This window comes from Natrix helvetica (assembly GCF_964273705.1).
Source record: "Natrix helvetica genome assembly, chromosome: 5".
NCBI classification, from domain to species: domain Eukaryota; kingdom Metazoa; phylum Chordata; class Lepidosauria; order Squamata; family Natricidae; genus Natrix; species Natrix helvetica.
In genome coordinates, this window is record NC_138551.1 from 14,340,978 (window position 1) to 14,358,149 (window position 17,172).

Here is a 17,172-nt window from a genome sequence, read left to right on the forward strand (position 1 = left end):
AGTAACTGACAGGTCAATCCCTGCCAGGATAGATGAGGATTGTACTTTCAGCCTTCCAAGATTCTGTCAATGTAGGTTTACAATAAAGTAGAATTAGTTTCTCTGGTTGTGATTCCTATCTGGTTTATACCCCAATTGCATTAATCTTGCACGTCTGAAATTACAGTCCCACCCCCCAACCTTTAAAACCCAAGACACTAGGCAGGCTGTCGTCTGAGATTTTTTCCTATTCCATTATACAGTTGTGGACTATGCTGTCCCTTATCTAACTGTTCCCTTGGCAGCATCTCTATGCCCTGTCTCACACAGTCTTTCCCACATACCATTATATAATTATCTCTCAACCCAAACCAATTTCAAAGGATTGTTTCTGTGGAGCTAACACAAAGGGAGATCTCCTCATAAGCCAATTTGATCAGGAGTAAAAGCAAGATATAAATCTAACATCTTTTTCCAAAATACATGTCAAAAGCAGAGGTGGTATTCAGCCGGTTCTGACTAGTTCTGGAGAACCGGTAGCAGAAATTGCGAGTAGTTCAGGCAAGTACCACCTCTGGCTGGCCCCGCCTCCATCTATTTGCTGCCTCCCGAGTCGCCAGCTGATCAGCTGGGTCTTTTTTGCTTGCCCTGCACAGGAGAACGAAGCTGGAAATCAGATTAGTGGAGTGGGGAGGGAATGGGGATTTTGCAGTATCCTTCTCCTGCCTCGTCCACCAAGCCACGCCCACCTAGCCACACCATGCCCACCCAGCCACGCCCACAGAACCCATAGTAAAAAAAAATGAACTATGGTGATTTCTACTGAACGATTAACAAAAACCAAGCACTTAAATCTCAGCATAGTTTCTTCCAGATACATTGAGTCTACGGTTTTTAGAAAGAAAGAAAAAAGAACTGTGGCTGAGAAAAATGTGTAATGCCGGCTCAAAAACAGGCTTAAAATGCACAGCTTCCAACATTCCCCACCACATTGGCCAAAAATTCCTGGAGTAAATAATTCCATAACTAATTGAAGGATAGCTAGCAAGAGACTCATACTAAATGTAGGGACAACTGGGGGGGGGAGTGTCCCACAGAAAAAAATGAAAATCATATAAGCACTGGAGTATCCCAATTTACTTGCAATGCACCCATGTTGGAGGCACCATTTAAGACACTTCTGGGTTAAAAGGATTAGCCAGTGACATCACCATTGCCCAGGGAAAACCCAGCTGGGAGATCTTTTCATGTCTCTAGCAGGAGCTGGAGAAATGGATGGAAGCTCAACCACACCCCATGGCACTCAACACTCAGGTCTTAGAATAGCAGAGTTGGAAGGAATCTTAGTCCAACCCCCTACACCTCTTCAGACAAATGGTTATCCAATCTCTTCTTAAAAACTTCCAGTGTTGGAACATACACAACCTCTGGAGGCAAGTTGTTAATTTGATTAATTGTTCTAACTGTCAGGAAATTTCTCCTTAGTTCTACGTTGTTTTTCTCCTTGATTAACATATTTTTTGCAGTATAAGACTCACTAAGGTTTTGAAGAGGCAAAAAAAAAAGGTTTTGCACTCTGCAAAACTCCCAAAACCAGCCTGTTTTTCACAAAAACCGGCCTGTTTTGTTTCCCCAAGAAAAGGCATGAGTAGCCTTTAGGGAGCTTGCAGAGTGCTCCTGGGGGGGTGGGGCCCCCAAAAAACGAGCAGAAAGCCCATTTTTGTCCAAAAAAAGTGCATGCATAGCCGTTTTTCACTCATTTCTGCCTTCCCCAGCCCCCAGGAGCTCTCTGAAAGCCGTCTACAGGCTCTGCGTGGCCATTTCAGTGAAGGGGGCGGGGTTTGGGAGGCTAAAAATGCTGCATTCAGTGTATAAGACACAGATTTTCAGCCTCTTTTTTGAGGGAAAAAATGTGCCTTATACTCTGAAAAATGGTAGTTTCCATCAATTTCTTCTAGTTCTGCCCTCAGGTCCTTTGGAGAATACCTTGACTTCCTCTTCTTTGTAGCAGCCCCTAGGATATTGGAACACTTCTATCATGTCACCCCTAATCCTTCTTTTCATCGGAGTAGACATATAACCTGCAACCGTTCTTCATATGCTTTAGCCTCCAGTCCCTTAATCATCTTCGTTGCTCTTTTCTGCACTCTTTCTAGAGTCTCCACACCTTTTTTACATCATGGTGACCAAAACTGGATGCAGTATTCCAAGTGTGGCCTTACCAAGGTCTTAAAAACATGCTTCTTAACCTCCAACCCAACGTCCTAACCATGCGATCCACTTAGTATTAACCATGTAAAAATGTCCATTCCATTCAGGAATTTAAAACTGCCTCAATTAGAAAAAAAAGTCTCATATTAATGATGAAAAATAAACGATGTTGACAGCTGGAAGAACAGCTATTCTTTTCAAAACACATAGACGGACTAACCTTAAGGTTTTATTTCTTCCTCTATGGAAGTGTGGACTGAGAGGGTGGGAAAGGTGAGGAAGAAACTTTTATATGATGAGTCGAACAGTTTTTCATCTGGAAATTCACCTGAATTTCTTCTCTCTGCCTCACCCTGGCAATTTAATTCAATCGAAAGGACATTAAAGTACAACACTTACCAGTACAAATAAACAGACTGAACAAAATATCTTAAAATCGTATAAAGTTTTAAAAGTAGACTAGGACAAATGGATGGCAGCGTTTCTGTCTCTTCCAGATCCACTGTTCCAGAAACCTGCAAGTCTTCAGTCAAGAAATAAACAATAGAGGAAGAAATGCTAAAAATGCAGAGTAATCCTGGGCTAGGCCTTATGGACAATTTTTTTTTTCTTTTTCCAGCAAACGTTTTGCAGATTCTCGTGGCAACAATAAAAAATTGTCCCAATTATATCCACCACCACCCCGAAAACTGAGAGCTGAGTTTACATGCCACCTAAGCCATGAACTGGTCTGATTCATTTGGGTTTGGGCTTGGTCAGCCATTTTGGCTTATAAATTGTGTGTCAAGATTGCATGTGCAAACCAAGCCAATTTACAATATTGTATATTTTAAACAAAAGATAGTTTATTTGTCTTTTTTTTAGCTTAGCTTGAAGAATAAACCCCATATCCCTTTGTTTAATAGCATAGTAAACCAGAAAGCATGGTTAAACATACTAAGGTTTAAACTAGATTTATGAAAATCTAACTCTAATTCTATTTAAAACGATCATAAACTTGCATATACACACAATAAATAAGCACAAACTACTTGTGCCCATATTTGTCCTTGTTTTGGTGCAGAATTTCTATGAATATAATATTAGGAATCTTACAATATATTATGAAAATATCATTTTAAAATGCTACTATGAAATTTGTTCAAAGAACACACAGGTGAATATTGGATTTGGTATCTCACACAACCCTCTAAAAGCCACTATTAACTTTTACAGCATTCACATAATATATTTAACTTGGTTAATAAGTACTTATTTCCTGGATTTGTGCAATACATTGAATGGACTAACCAAATAAAGTACATTTCAGAAACCAAACCTCCCTGGAAACAAACCATAGTTAAAATTATCCAGATTTTTGCATATTCTGTCGACACAGTCGCAACATAACTGATCTGCATAAGTGTGTTGTGAATAACACCTTTCTTTCAGATCACTTACTGCAGTCTCAAAATTGTACATTCAATTTCACAGAAATAGGTTAGCACTTCAACATCTTTTTTAACCAAACCAATTTCCAAATCACAACCTCCAAAGCAGGTGGTTGCAGCTTCAAAAATTTCAGCAACGGGCTCTCTGCCCAGTTGCTAGGTGGGCGTGGCCATGGTGGGCGTGGCCTAGTCAGCTTCCTACACCATAGCAAGGAGGGGGCTGTTTTTGCCTTCCCCGGGCTCCTGAGGCTTTCCTCGATCCTCTGAGAGGGTGAAAACTGCCTCCCTGTGCTCCGCAGGCTCCGAAAGCCATAAACGGGTCCATTTCTGATCTTCCAGAGGTTCCGGGAGGCCCATTTTTCCCTCTTCCCAAGCCTCTGCGTAGGCCTTGCACTTACCTTGCATCCAAAACAGGCTGTGTAGAGACTCCGGGGAAGGGAGGGTGGGAGGGGCCGGGCAGGGGTAGGATTTGGAGGTTCTCTGAACCGGCCATAATGTTCACTATGGGTTCTCCCAAACCTGGTTGAACCTATAGCAGCCCACCCCCGCTTCATTTTTTGTCTGTACTTCGTCTAGTTCTCTCTACTGTGAAAAAATGAAAGTATTTCTACTACCTAAAACGTGTGCATTTTTCAACAATACTCATTGTATGTGGTATGGCTGAATCCTAATATACTTTTATTTTGTTTTTTAAAGGCATTATGAAACATAGTTCAATCTCCCTGTATTCTTTGGAGTGACTTTTTAAAAGTTCCCATCTGGTACTTTGTAAGTCCATCTTTCTGACTCCTATTGTTTGGCACAGAACAATTGTTTGTGCATTTACTTAGAATAATTTCATCCTCCAGCCAAAAACTCTCCCAAACGGTCACACAAAAGTTCAGTAAAAACAAAATAGAACTTATCCACAAAGTTACATTGTAGAGGATGCAATTTGAAGCAAAGAGGGATGGGGGGAAAAATGGCAAAAAAATAATAATAAATCGCATCCAGGGACCAATTTTTAAAGTTATCCAGCAGTTCTTCTAATGACAAGCCAGAACAGAATGATGTCCCCAGACACAAACATTGCACAGCTGGGTTGCCAGTTTCTCATTTTGAGAAGGAAGGATGACTCCAGACCTATAATCTTGAAAGTAAGGATGGCCTGTTATATTTTATGTAGCTATACAATTCTAAAGTAAGAACCTTCCTTTTAAGGTAGAAGATATCCACATTTCTATTAGGCAGCAAATGTTGAAACAGCTTCAAACTTTTGATTGGTAATAAAAAGCCAAAGGCTATTGAAGCCACAAATTATCAGCACCTCAGTATAAAGTTCATGAATCTCCTTGAAAAAGAAAACAAAAAGCCTAATGAAAGCATTTCTTCATTATTCTTGAACAAGGAAGGCTGTCTTGGACAGTATCTCGGTGTTAAGATGGCCCTGAATCCAAAGCCTTATTGTTTACTGTACTCTGTAGTTTGGGTAACAACACAGGGCATTGCATATTAATTCCTACAACCATCCTGAATGGAATGAATGAAGCATTGATGGTTTTGAGGGCACATGTCCCAAAGGCAGAGGTAGCATTCAGCAGGTTCTGGCCAGTTCTGGAGAACCAGTAGTGGAAATTTTGAGTAATTCAGAGAACCAGTAAATACCACTTCTGACTGCCCTCGCCCCCATCTATTATCTGCCACCCGAGTCCCAGCTGATGGGGAGGAAATGGGGATTTTGCAGTAACCTTTCCTTGGAGTGGGGAGAGAATGGAGAGTTTACAGTATCCTTCCCCTGCCACACCCACCAAGCCACCAAGCTATGCCACACCCACCAAGCCACGCCCACAGAACCGGTAGTAAAAAAAATGAATTCCACCACTGCCCAAAGATGCTTTTTTCTTTTTCCAAGAGGCAACTGGACTTTCTGGTTTTTCTTTGAAGAAGAAACTTCTTCAGCTCTGAGAAGTGACAACCATGACATGGATGACTGAGAATCTCCATAGACATTGAGGACACATGGTTGCATTCACTGCATGGGACTTTCCAAACCATTCCAATTGCATTCGTGTCCTTATATAGAAGGTTTCTATCTATTGTAGACAAATGCTGGTGAAAAGAATTGCCTACTAGATCCTCCCAGGGATATAATCTCATACCCTCTTCTTTAGCACTCACAAAACTACAGGTTGTGCCTGATGTTTATTTGACGGAGCCTTAACTGATTTGATGGTGTCTTTATTTATTTTAATTATTAAATAACCTGGAAATTCGAGGCAGTGCAAAGATTTTAGAATGGAATGGAATGGAATGGAATGGAATGGAATGGAATAGAATAGAATAGAATAGAATAGAATAGAATAGAATAGAATAGAATAGAATAGAATAGAATAGAATTCTTTATTGGCCAAGTGTGATTGGACACACAAAGAATTTGTCTTTGGTGCATATGCTCTCAGTGTACATAAAAAGACAAGATACATTCATCAAGAATCATAAGGTACAACACTTAATGATAGTCATAGGGTACAATAAGCAATCAGGAAACAATATCAATATAAATTGTAAGGATACAAGCAACAAAGTTACAGTCATGAAGTCATAAGTGGGAAGAGATGGGTGATGAGAAGTCTAATAGTAATGCAGCCTTTAGTGAATAGTTTGACAGTGGCGAGGGAATTATTTGTTTAGCAGAGTGATGGCATTCAGGAAAAAACCTACTTATGTCTAGTTGTTTGGTATGGAGGACTTTATAGCGTCGTTTTGAGGGTAGGAGTTGAAACAATTTATGTCCAGGATGCGAGGGATCTGTAAATATTTTCACGGCCCTCTTTTTGACTCGTGCAGTATACAGGTCTTCAATGGAAGGCAGGTTGGCAGTAATTGTTTTTTCTGCAGTTTCCTCTAGCGCTGTATTTATTCCTAACACCTACAGATTCCACATGACTGCAGAAGCATTCTTAGAAAGTAAAAACTGTGGGAAATGGGATCAGTATTTTCCATTCATTATCTGGCTTCCCAATTAGATTTTGTAGTAAATCACCGCTTTCCTGGCACTTAATCCTTGATTCAGCTCTTAGGTTATTGAGCAGAAGACACTCAAACACAACTCAGCTAGATTAGAATCTCTGTTACAGGCAAGATTTGCACAATATTTGATTGCTTGCCTGCAAGCCAAGACTTCAGAGCCCATATGGAGCTACGCTCCAGAGTTTTAACTTTCTTTTTTCCTTTTGTCTTTCTGAATTAATGGAGTTTGCTGGATAGCCATGAAAGCCAGCGGTATGACTTTGGGCCAGTCACTCTCCCTCATCCCAACTCACCTCACAGGGTTGTTGTGGGGAAATAGGAGGAGGAAGGTGTGCTGGATATGTTCACTGCCTTGAATTATTTGTAAAAGCAATAAAGGTGGGATACAAATAAACAATTAAACAAATAGCTGAGACGTGTAAATATGCTCTCTAGCTTGAGAACTGCTAGTCCCTATTTCTCCACAACTGCTTTGTGTGGAAATGTGCTCATTGCCCAAGGGGGGGGGGGAGGGGGGCAGGGGAAGATTTCAACTCCTTCCCTTTTAACCATAGTTTCAATTGGGAAAATGTGACCATCCTAGACCAGGCCAAGTCCAAAAATGCCAGGGAGTTTCTAGAAGCCTGTCACTCTGACAAATCAACCATCAACGGACACATAGATGTTAATAACAACTATAGACTATGCAAAAGAGACAATCGGCTGGCCCAAAAGAGAAAAAAGACTCCAGCATCTCTCCACTCAGCACTCCACTCCACTCCGATCAGCATAGGTTAATCCAAGGTCAACTTCAGACCAACAATCAAGTAAGCCAGGGGTGTCCAAACTTGGGAACTTTAAGACTTGTGGACTTCAACTTCCAGAATTCCCCAGCCAGCATGGCTGGCTGGGGAATTCTGGGAGTTGAAGTCCACAAGTCTTAAAGTTCCCAAGTTTGGACACCCCTGAAGTAAGCAATACCCCCATCAAGAAACTGCCAAAGAGTCTTCAGTAAACAGCCCAACCAAATAATTTCTAAGACTGCCCCCACGCACACAGACAGTCACCAGAACATAAACTGACAGCAAGCAGCGTTTATTACTAGCACTGATCATGTTACCTAGTTAGCATATTAAAATATCTGCAAGAAAACAAGCAAGCTCAGCGAGCACCAAGGACCCCTCATTTCAACCCTGAGCTACGAATATTCTCCTTTATTGGAACGCCTTCCCTTTTAGATGGCACTAAAAAGCACGGTATGGCACGACAACTAGACAGAGGGGCCATTTTTCCCCCCTCACGCCATCACTCTGCTGAATACCTAACTCTCACAGCTGATAAACTACAGGAACTACTAATATTTTTTATCTAATGTTTATACTAACCCATAAGGTGTTGCTTTGGCATTATTATTTATCCCTTTTATTATTGTAGGAAGTTAGCACCCACCCTCTCCTAAGAAAATGAGATATTTTAGGAAATATTAAAAAGGCAGAATATTTCCCCTAAAAGGGAGGCAGAAACTCACACACCACCAACCTTTGTCAATGGGCCATTAAGGCCTGGGCCAGTCTATTCTACATAACAAAGATCTACCCATTCAGGCAGAGCCATAGGAGGAATTGCCCAAAGCCTTTTCATTACATCATCACCCAGCAAGGCTTAACCAAGCTTGGGACTCAGGACAGGCTACAGAGTTGCCCCTGCGTGGCCCCATGGGAGTCTGACAACCAATTTTAGTGGATTGGACGAAGGAATGAGGCAAGACACTTCTGAGGTGATTCAATGCGGTTTATTTCAACAAACACAGTCAGAACTATATACAGCAGAGATTCAGCACCTTCCCTGCTTGACAGCTATTTATACGGAGCTGTCAAGCAGGGCAGCCAATAGGAGCGGCCCGACAGCCCGCGCTCAGCCAAGCCGCGTCTTAGCCAATCAGGCGCGGCTTGGCTGTTGCTGGCTGTCAGGTTGTATGTCGAGGACATAACACCAATCAGAATATGAGCTCAAATTCAAAGTCCAACAGAGGGTATAAATCTCTCTCACACACACATCCATGTACCTTTTTGCCCAGGACCTCAAGCCATGTGGTCCTGTCCATCATTAAAACCATCCTTCCAAACACTGAATCCAGTTTCTTTTTCCCCACTTGGAACTGAACCCAGGTGGACATTTCTTCCAACATTATTTTTACTTCTCCCTTTATTGGCTATGTTCTTTATATTATCATCATTATTATATTCTGTTGTTTTGCAAGTACAGCGAATACTTTTGTACCAGAAACAAAATTCCCTGCAAGTCTAACCCCATCTGGCCAAATGAATAAAATATAAGTATAAGGGGGGGAAAAGATAAGATGAAGGGTCAAAAACATCTAAGAAGCTGGAAGAAAACACGGAGCTTAATGTCCTCAGTGTATCTGCTCGTAAGCATGGTATAAGTGGCTGACACCCTTTTCATAACATCCATTTTGTGAGACTGCACAGGACGCATTCTTCAAATGAGCCCACCTTCACAAAAAGCTAGTTAATTCTTGATGGCTTTCACACTGCCGTGGGATTAGTATCTCATTTGCCTTTCCTAGCTTATCAATATAAACATGCTCAAAAGATCAAAAGATCTTGGGGAACCTCAATTTATCCTTCCCGCTGGCTTTCCTCAACTTACTCTAGTTGTGTATGCAGCGGTGGGCTTCAAAAATTTTAGCAAGGGGTTCTCTGCCGGGTTGCTGGGTGGCCATGGTGGGCGTGGCCTAGTCGGCCTCCTGCACTACAGCAATGGGAGGGGGTGTTTTTGTCCTTCCCAGGTTCCAGAGGCTTTCCATGAGCCTCTGGGAGGGTGAAAATGACGACCCCAGGCTCCAGAGGCCCTCTGGAGGCAGGAAACAGGCCCATTTCTGGCCTGCCCAAACTTCTGGGAGGCCCATTTTTCACCCTCCCTGAGCCTCCATGCACACCCTGCACTTACCTGCATCTAAAATGGGTCGCGTGGGGACTCCTGGGAGGAGTGGGATGGGTGGGGCCAGCCAGGAGTGGGATTTGGGGGTTCTCCAAACTGCACAGAATCTTATCTAGAGGTTCTCCCAGAACACTGCAAACTCCCAGCAGCCCACCCCTGTGTGTATGGTACTGGTTTCGGGCAGTGGGGAGGAGGACATCCAATTTTGATACAACCTAGGGACTGTAGATTCCTTTCCGGAATAGAGATTAGGGCTGTACAGAAAAGGCCTGCCTTCTGGTTCAATCTTCTTACTCCCCGTGGGGCCTAAACCTTTCAACAAGCCTTCTGTTGATGACCAGAGCAGATGGGAAGATTCATAATTAATAAAGTGGTCACTGATATATCTCATTTATTTCTTATAAGCATGGTTATATTGGTATTATGCTACATGACACCCTAGCTATGAAGGAATACAGATGTTTCAAAGTGTAGACAAGTGCTGTGTCAGCAACCAAATTCAACAGTTATTGGGCCAAACAATTTAGCTGAGTAATTCAAAAGAAATGTGCGCAGAGAGAGATCCAGTTCATTTTATTAGTTCCTACCTTCCAGAGCCAATTTTTCAAGCATAGTTTCCATTACCACGTTAGTATGTAATGCAACCATCTTCAAAAGCATCCCCCTCCTGGATGTTAGAAATGAATTCTGAATGGGATTTTTTCCTATTTTAGGCCTTTCCTAGAAGTTTCAGCTCTACTGCACTTAAATTCGGAGATAAAAATCAATTTTTACCAAGAACAAATGCGTCATCGTCATCATCCTCTTTTAACAACCCCATAATCCCTTGCAGGGTGGAGTCTGGACAACTGAATGGAGCTGAGTGTTTACTGGCCAGATGCCCTTCCTGTTGCCAATGTGGAGTTCTTTTCAGCATTAATTTTTACACAATTTTTAAAAAAACTTTCAATAAAAGTATCATTTTTTAAAAAAAAATGCTTGATACCTGTTAGCCCCGGGTGAAACAATCAAGCAATGAAAAAAAAAAACATTCAATAAGATTGTTTTATTATTTGAGTGGAAGTTTGAATAAATCAAGGGTTTATATATATATTTCCCCCCTACAATTCTATAGGGAACAAATAAATCCATATTGGACCGAACAAAATGGTCTCTTCCAACATTTTGCTATCCCAGTGGCAATAGGTGTCACTCTGGATATTAGCATAAAAGCCTGAAGGAGAAAATATGGTATTAGATTAGGCAAACAGAATATTGCCCTGTTCTCTCCTACTCTCCTTGGGAAAATAAACTGTCAGCTATTAAATATTTAGACAGAAAGAAATACTAATTCAGTTACTGAGGGATAGTAAAAGTGTTTTGGTGGGATTATGTGCTAGTCTTTACTCCAAACAAGCTTCTAAAAATTCTCCTACGGGCCATTTCCGGAGCACAAAAAAACAGCCCTATGGGCAAACCGGAAGTTTGGGAACGGACTTCCTGTTTGCTCAGAGGGTCGTTTTGTCTGCTTTCGAGGCTTCAGGGAAGCGTCCTGAAGGTCCCTGAAGCCTTCGGAGCGCTTAATAATAATAATAATAAATAATAAAATTTATTTCTTAGCCGCACCCTCTCCCGAAGGACTCGGGGCGGCGTACAATAAAAAACACATAAAATACAATATGGACAATACACACACAAAATAAATGAATACATGTACATGGAGGAGGTAGACAGATGAATAAAGACAATTAAAAACACAATTTAAAATCCCCTAATAAAATTCCAAAAACCACAAAATTAAAAAACCCGTCAGGAGCAGTGTGAACGAACTATGGTTGAGCCAGGCCAGCTACTTGGAATAGGTGGGTCTTGAGCTTTATCCGGAAGGCGCGGAGGTCAGAGGTGGTCCTAATATCCGGGGGAAGGTCATTCCACAGGGCTGGGCCCGCTACAGAGAAGGCTCTGCTCCTAGACGCCGCCCCCGACATTGTCTGGTGGACGGCACCTGGAGGAGTCCCTCTCTGTGCGAGCGAATTGGTCGCAGGGATGTATGGGGCAGGATACAATCCCGCAAGTAGCTAGGTCCTGAGCCATGGAGCGCTTTAAAGATCGTTATCAAGACCTTGAAACGCACCCGGTAGACCACAGGGAGCCAGTGCAGCTCGCGCAGGAAAGGTGTCACATGGGAGTACCTTGTACTCCCCATAATTACCCGCGTGGCCGCGTTCTGGACCAACTGTAGTCTCAGAGTGCATTTCAAGGGAAGCCCCATGTAGAAAACGACCCTCCAAGCAAACCGGAAGTTGGAGGGTCATTTTGACTGCTTCGGAGGCTTCAGGGAAGCCTCCTGAAGGTCCCTGAAGCCTCCAGAGGGCTTCCGGGGGGGCGGGGGAGGCTGTTTTCGCCCTCCCCATGCTCCTATAAAGCCTCTGGAGCCTGGGGAGGGCAAAAAAAGCATGCAAAAATGGGGGGGTCATGCCTGTAGTGCACGCATGCGCACTTTGGGGGGGGGTCACGCATTGCATTATGGGTGCGGCACACCTGCAAACGACCCCCCTGCGCTCCCCCCACTTATGGCACATGAGCCAAAAAAGGTTCGCCATCGCTGCTGTAGACTATTGAATAGCAGGGCCCACGTGTTTTATCTTTCCATTAGTGGAAACGTAAGTCTTTTAGCAGTAAGCAGGGGACAGCAAATCCACACTCTGTCCAGATATCAATTTTCTTGCAATAGACGTATCATTCAAAAGAAAACCAACATCTTGGAATATTAAATCTTGTCTCACCATTCACTTGATAACATGTAATAACTTCTTCCCCGAATAGAACAAATGTAGGGCACTGTTCAAACATCTGCTCCTATGAAGCATTAATCTCATTGTATCTTTGAAAACATGTAGCCACGTTTTGTTGGAACCACAAATCAATATTTTGTCTAGGGTTCCCCCCCCCACACACATGTTCCATAGAAATTAAAAGGTAGCAGTTCCTGAAGAATTCCTAGACTCCTCGTGCATGGATTATATAGTGCCAGGGATGTGCGGTCAGGGGAGGCAGAGCCTCACTGCTCTCATCATGAAAATTTTAAAAAAGGGAAAAGGGAAAAGGCGCTGAAGAGCCTTCTGCACAAGTGGTCCGGGAATGGGACCACGTGTGCAGGAGGCTCCTCTAGCCTCAGCCTCCCTCCTGCACATGTGGTCCCATTCCCCGCCTTCCTGAGTCAATATGAAGGGGACCGCGGAGCGTGAGCTGCGGTCCCATGGAGCGCACTCCGTGGTCCCCTTCATGTTGACTCAGGAGTCAGGAAGGAGAGGAATGGGACCACGTGTGCAGGAGGCTGAGGCAGCTTCAGCCTCCTGCACACATGGTCCCATTCCCCGCCTTCCTGAGTCAACATGAAGGGGACCGCGGCTCGCGCTGATGATGTCACCAGCCATAAACCTCACCGCACGTCACTGTATAGTGCAGGGGTGTCAAAATCGATTTCAAAGAGGGCTGTATCAGGTTTGTGTTTGACCTTGGGGGAGGGAGGGGGCTGGGGGGTGCATGGCCAGGGTAGGCGTGGCCAACTGGACATAACTCGTGTTGGTCGCCCCTGTGGTGGCCTGAGCATTCTGGCAGCAAAAACGAACTCCCGAGCTCCGTTTTCGGCTGTGTCAGCCTCCTGCGACCCTCTGCCAGCACAAACAGAGCTTGGGAGAGCTCTGTTTCTGCTGGCAGAGGCACTGTGAGCCATTCCTTCATTGTTTCCAGGGCAGCCCTGCAGACTAGATCTAAACACCCCACAGGCCAGTTCGGCCCCGGGGCCTTTGAGTTTGACACCCCTGATATAGTGGGACATTTTACGATTGGACATTCATTTGCCTGAAGGGATATATAGGGCTTCCTGCTTGAGCAGGGGGTTGGACTAGAAGGCCTCCAAGGTCCCTTCCAACTCTGTCATTCTATGATAAAAGTTGAAAAGGAAAGCCATGAGTTCATACTTATCCTGTAGCTCAGAAGAAGCAGTTCCGGCAGAAGTTTGTAGTCTGTCAGTTCGCCCCAGTTTGGGCAAACCAGTAACCGCAGGGGCGGGAGGCTCCACCCACCCACCCAGATGTCATGACAAGATGCTCTGCACATGCGGAGAAAGTTCTGCACATACACAGAAGCACCACACACAAGCGAAGCGAGCACGCGCATGCAAGCACTCCGGGTTCCAAACCAGTAGCAAAGATTAGAGCATTTAATGCCTGAGTTCCGGTGCTGGGTAATATGTTGCCTCTCCCAAATTACAAGTTTGAAGCACTCTGAATAGGTCTTCAAAGGATCTTCTTTGAGTATCAACATTCCTAACTATTATGTAAAAGAAAACCTCCTATGGGAGCTTTGGCAAGGATCGGGGAGTTACACACTTTCAGGAGCAATTTGCAAAATAATGCTGCCAGAAACCCATGGCAATTATCAACAGTGTAAGTAATCAAGTAAAAAGAACTTTCTCGGCTGCCAAATGACCAGGTTGTCAGACCCATAAAGGGGCCTTGTAGTGCAGATTGATTGCAGCTTCCCCAAGATCATTTTCCACAGGAGTTAACATTTTTTTGAATCTAAGGAGGAAATGGCACAATAATCAGAATAGCAGGGTATCTCCGCAATAAGCATTTTACTTTTAATTGAGAAAATCTCTTAGTCATTAGAAAAGTTCTCTCATTAGGGGCAGGGGCTTTTGCAGAATCAGCAATATTGAAATCCTTTAAAAAAGAAAAGAAAACAGGAAAAAAAACAGACATTAACAGAACATTTCTGTCTCCAGCTATTGTCAGTCCAGAAATAGGAAAGTTGAAGTCAAAAGTTGCCAAAGTGTTAGATATCATAATTGTTCTAATCTAAGCCTCGGTTTTTTTTAAAAAAATGCCTCTGGTTTATCCCTATGAAGCCTTCCACTCTAAAGCTTTCTAAATAGTTTCACAAGGTGGATTTAAGTTCACATGAGTCCTCCAGATTTAGTACTTAGACATACATATATCACTTTGTAGTGCTATTCAGTCCTCTTTAAGTCGTTTACAGGATCAGCCTATTGCCCCCAACAATCTGGGTTCTCATTTTACTGACCTCAGAAGGATGGTAGGCTGAGTCAAACTTGAACTGATCAGGATCAAACTCATGGCTATTGTTGTGGCCCGCCAGTGGCCCACAGAGTTGGCAGCAGATTCGGACAGTGAGAGGGTTGGGAAAGAACATGGGACAGTCCTGGAGTTTGGGGAAGGCTCTGATGAGGGCTCTGTGTCAGAGGCAGAGAGGGGGCCAGAGCCGACAGTCATCAGCTGCCTTCAGAGTCAGACATCAGTGGGGCAGACGAACAGCTGGAGCCTGTTCCCAGTGTGTGCATGCGCAGAGTTGCCAGACGAAGGGAACTGCTAAGGAACAAGGGTCGACTTCAGAGTAAGGCCACAGGTGGACAGTGAATGGCCCCTCCCATAGGGAATACAAGAGGAGCAAAAGGGGAGTGGAGTTTGCAGGAGACAATTAGTTCGCTTGATTGGTTCATGACTCTCCGAGACTCCTTGCCAAGTTTTGAAGATATTGGCCTGGCAGTTCTCCAAGCCAGATAAGGTCTGTGACTGTAAATTCACCTTTGAAAGACTTTGCTGGATGATAATGAAAGGAATTCATAGTAACTGAATAAAAAGGGTTTTTTGAAGGGACAAGGAGTCTGCTTCGTGGTTTGGGGAAGCCTAGGTCAGAACAGCTATGGGCAGAGTTAGCCTGCAATACCTCCTTCTAATCCCTGGACCCCCAGAGCTCCACACCTCTTTCCCAAATTTCCAGAACTTCAGTTGGAATATACGTGTTTTCCATGTATTTTGGCTTAGGAGTTAGTCCTTCCAAGCTGCTCTCTAAACGCCTTGGATTCCCATCGAGATAGCAGGATTCTCCTCAGAGTGGTCAAAAATTCAAGTTGGTAGCCATGACTGTGAAATCATGTGTGGATGAAGGGTGGATGGGATCTAAAATTGATAAATAAAAACTGCACAGTCACAGCCATCATCTTGGGGTGTTGTTGTTTTTTTGGAGCACCCAACTGTCAATGGGCACAAATGCACTTGACAACAGAGTACCATGCTCATCCTGTTCCCAATTCCTGTAGAGATCCATCAGAATCTCCTACTGTGCCGAGAAATGTATTTAAAGTATTTTAATATGTATTGGCATATATCTCACAATCAGCTGGATCTGAGAGTCAGTTTCGGGTAGTGGTGAAGGCATCAGGCTAAAAACCAGGAGATGGTGACTTCTGTTCCGGCCTACACTTCCCAAGATCATGAAGCAAACTCCTTGTCCCGATTGTTGTCTTTCTCTTGGGTGCTAAGCAGAATATAACCATATGAAATCTATAAAAAGAGAATGATGGGTGGGAGAAATGTTTCTGCTATTGACTGCAGCAGAACTCAAAAGATGGAGAATTGGGAACATTCAACTTAATATTGGATTGAATATTGGCCACTCTTCTTTCTTTACTGCAGAGAGATAATACGTGGATATTTTTCTCCTCCTCCTCCTTTTTCTTCTTCCATTATTATTATTATATACTTTATTCATTAAACATGAAACTCAGCCAACTGAACATTCAAAAATGCATTACAAATACCAGGGACTGGGGCTAATGGTTGATACGATTTGCTGCCAGCGTCCTAGGTGTCAACCAAGTACCTTCTTCAAATATAAGATGTTCCGAGTAGTGCAGTTTTTTGCAGTTCTGCTGGTGTTATTGCAGGAAGCTGAAGTTTGTTGATTATCTTGTAAAATTCTTGGAGATAGTGCCAAGTGCCCCGATGACAATGGGTATCACTGTTACATGTTTTCATATATGTAAAATTTTCTAATAAACAAAGGCTATAATGCTGTGCTTTCAAGGATAAAAACAATAGTATTTTTTCCACCATTATCCAACAACACTGCTAAAGTTCAAGGCTGTGGAAGCCAAGTTTGTCCCTAAATTTGTGAGAAACCCTGACCTTCTCAAGTCTGCTCCAAAGGGTTGGAAATTCCCAGAAAACGGAACATGCCAGTGTAACAAAGTAATGTGTTATGCTGCTCAACAGCCTGTTGGAGGCGTGCCTTGACCTGTAGCCAATGTTCCCTCTAATTTTTTTTCAGTGTGAGTGGAAAAGTATAGTGTTTGAGCAGCACATTTTCATGCCTGAGCATCTGAATTTTTTTCATAGATGTCACCCGACAACGAAATCAGTGTTATTTGAAACTCAATTCTACCATGTAAATATACATTAAGTAAAGAAATCTCCCTATACAGGTAGTCCTCAATCTACGACCCTAATTGAGCCCAAAGTTTCTATTGCTAAGTGAGACATTTGTTAAGTGAGTTTTGCCCCATTTTACAACCTTTCTTGCTACATACAGTTAAGTGAATCACTGCGGTTAAATCAGTAACCTGGTTGTTAAATCAATCTGACTTTCCTACTGACTTTGCTTGGCAGAAGGTTGCAAAAGGTGACCCCAGGACACTGCAACCATCAAAAATATGAGGCAGTTGCAAAAGATCCAAATTTTGATCATGTGGCCATGGGGATGCTGCAATGATCATAAGTGTGAAGAACAGCAGTAAGTCACTTTTTTCAGTGCTGAT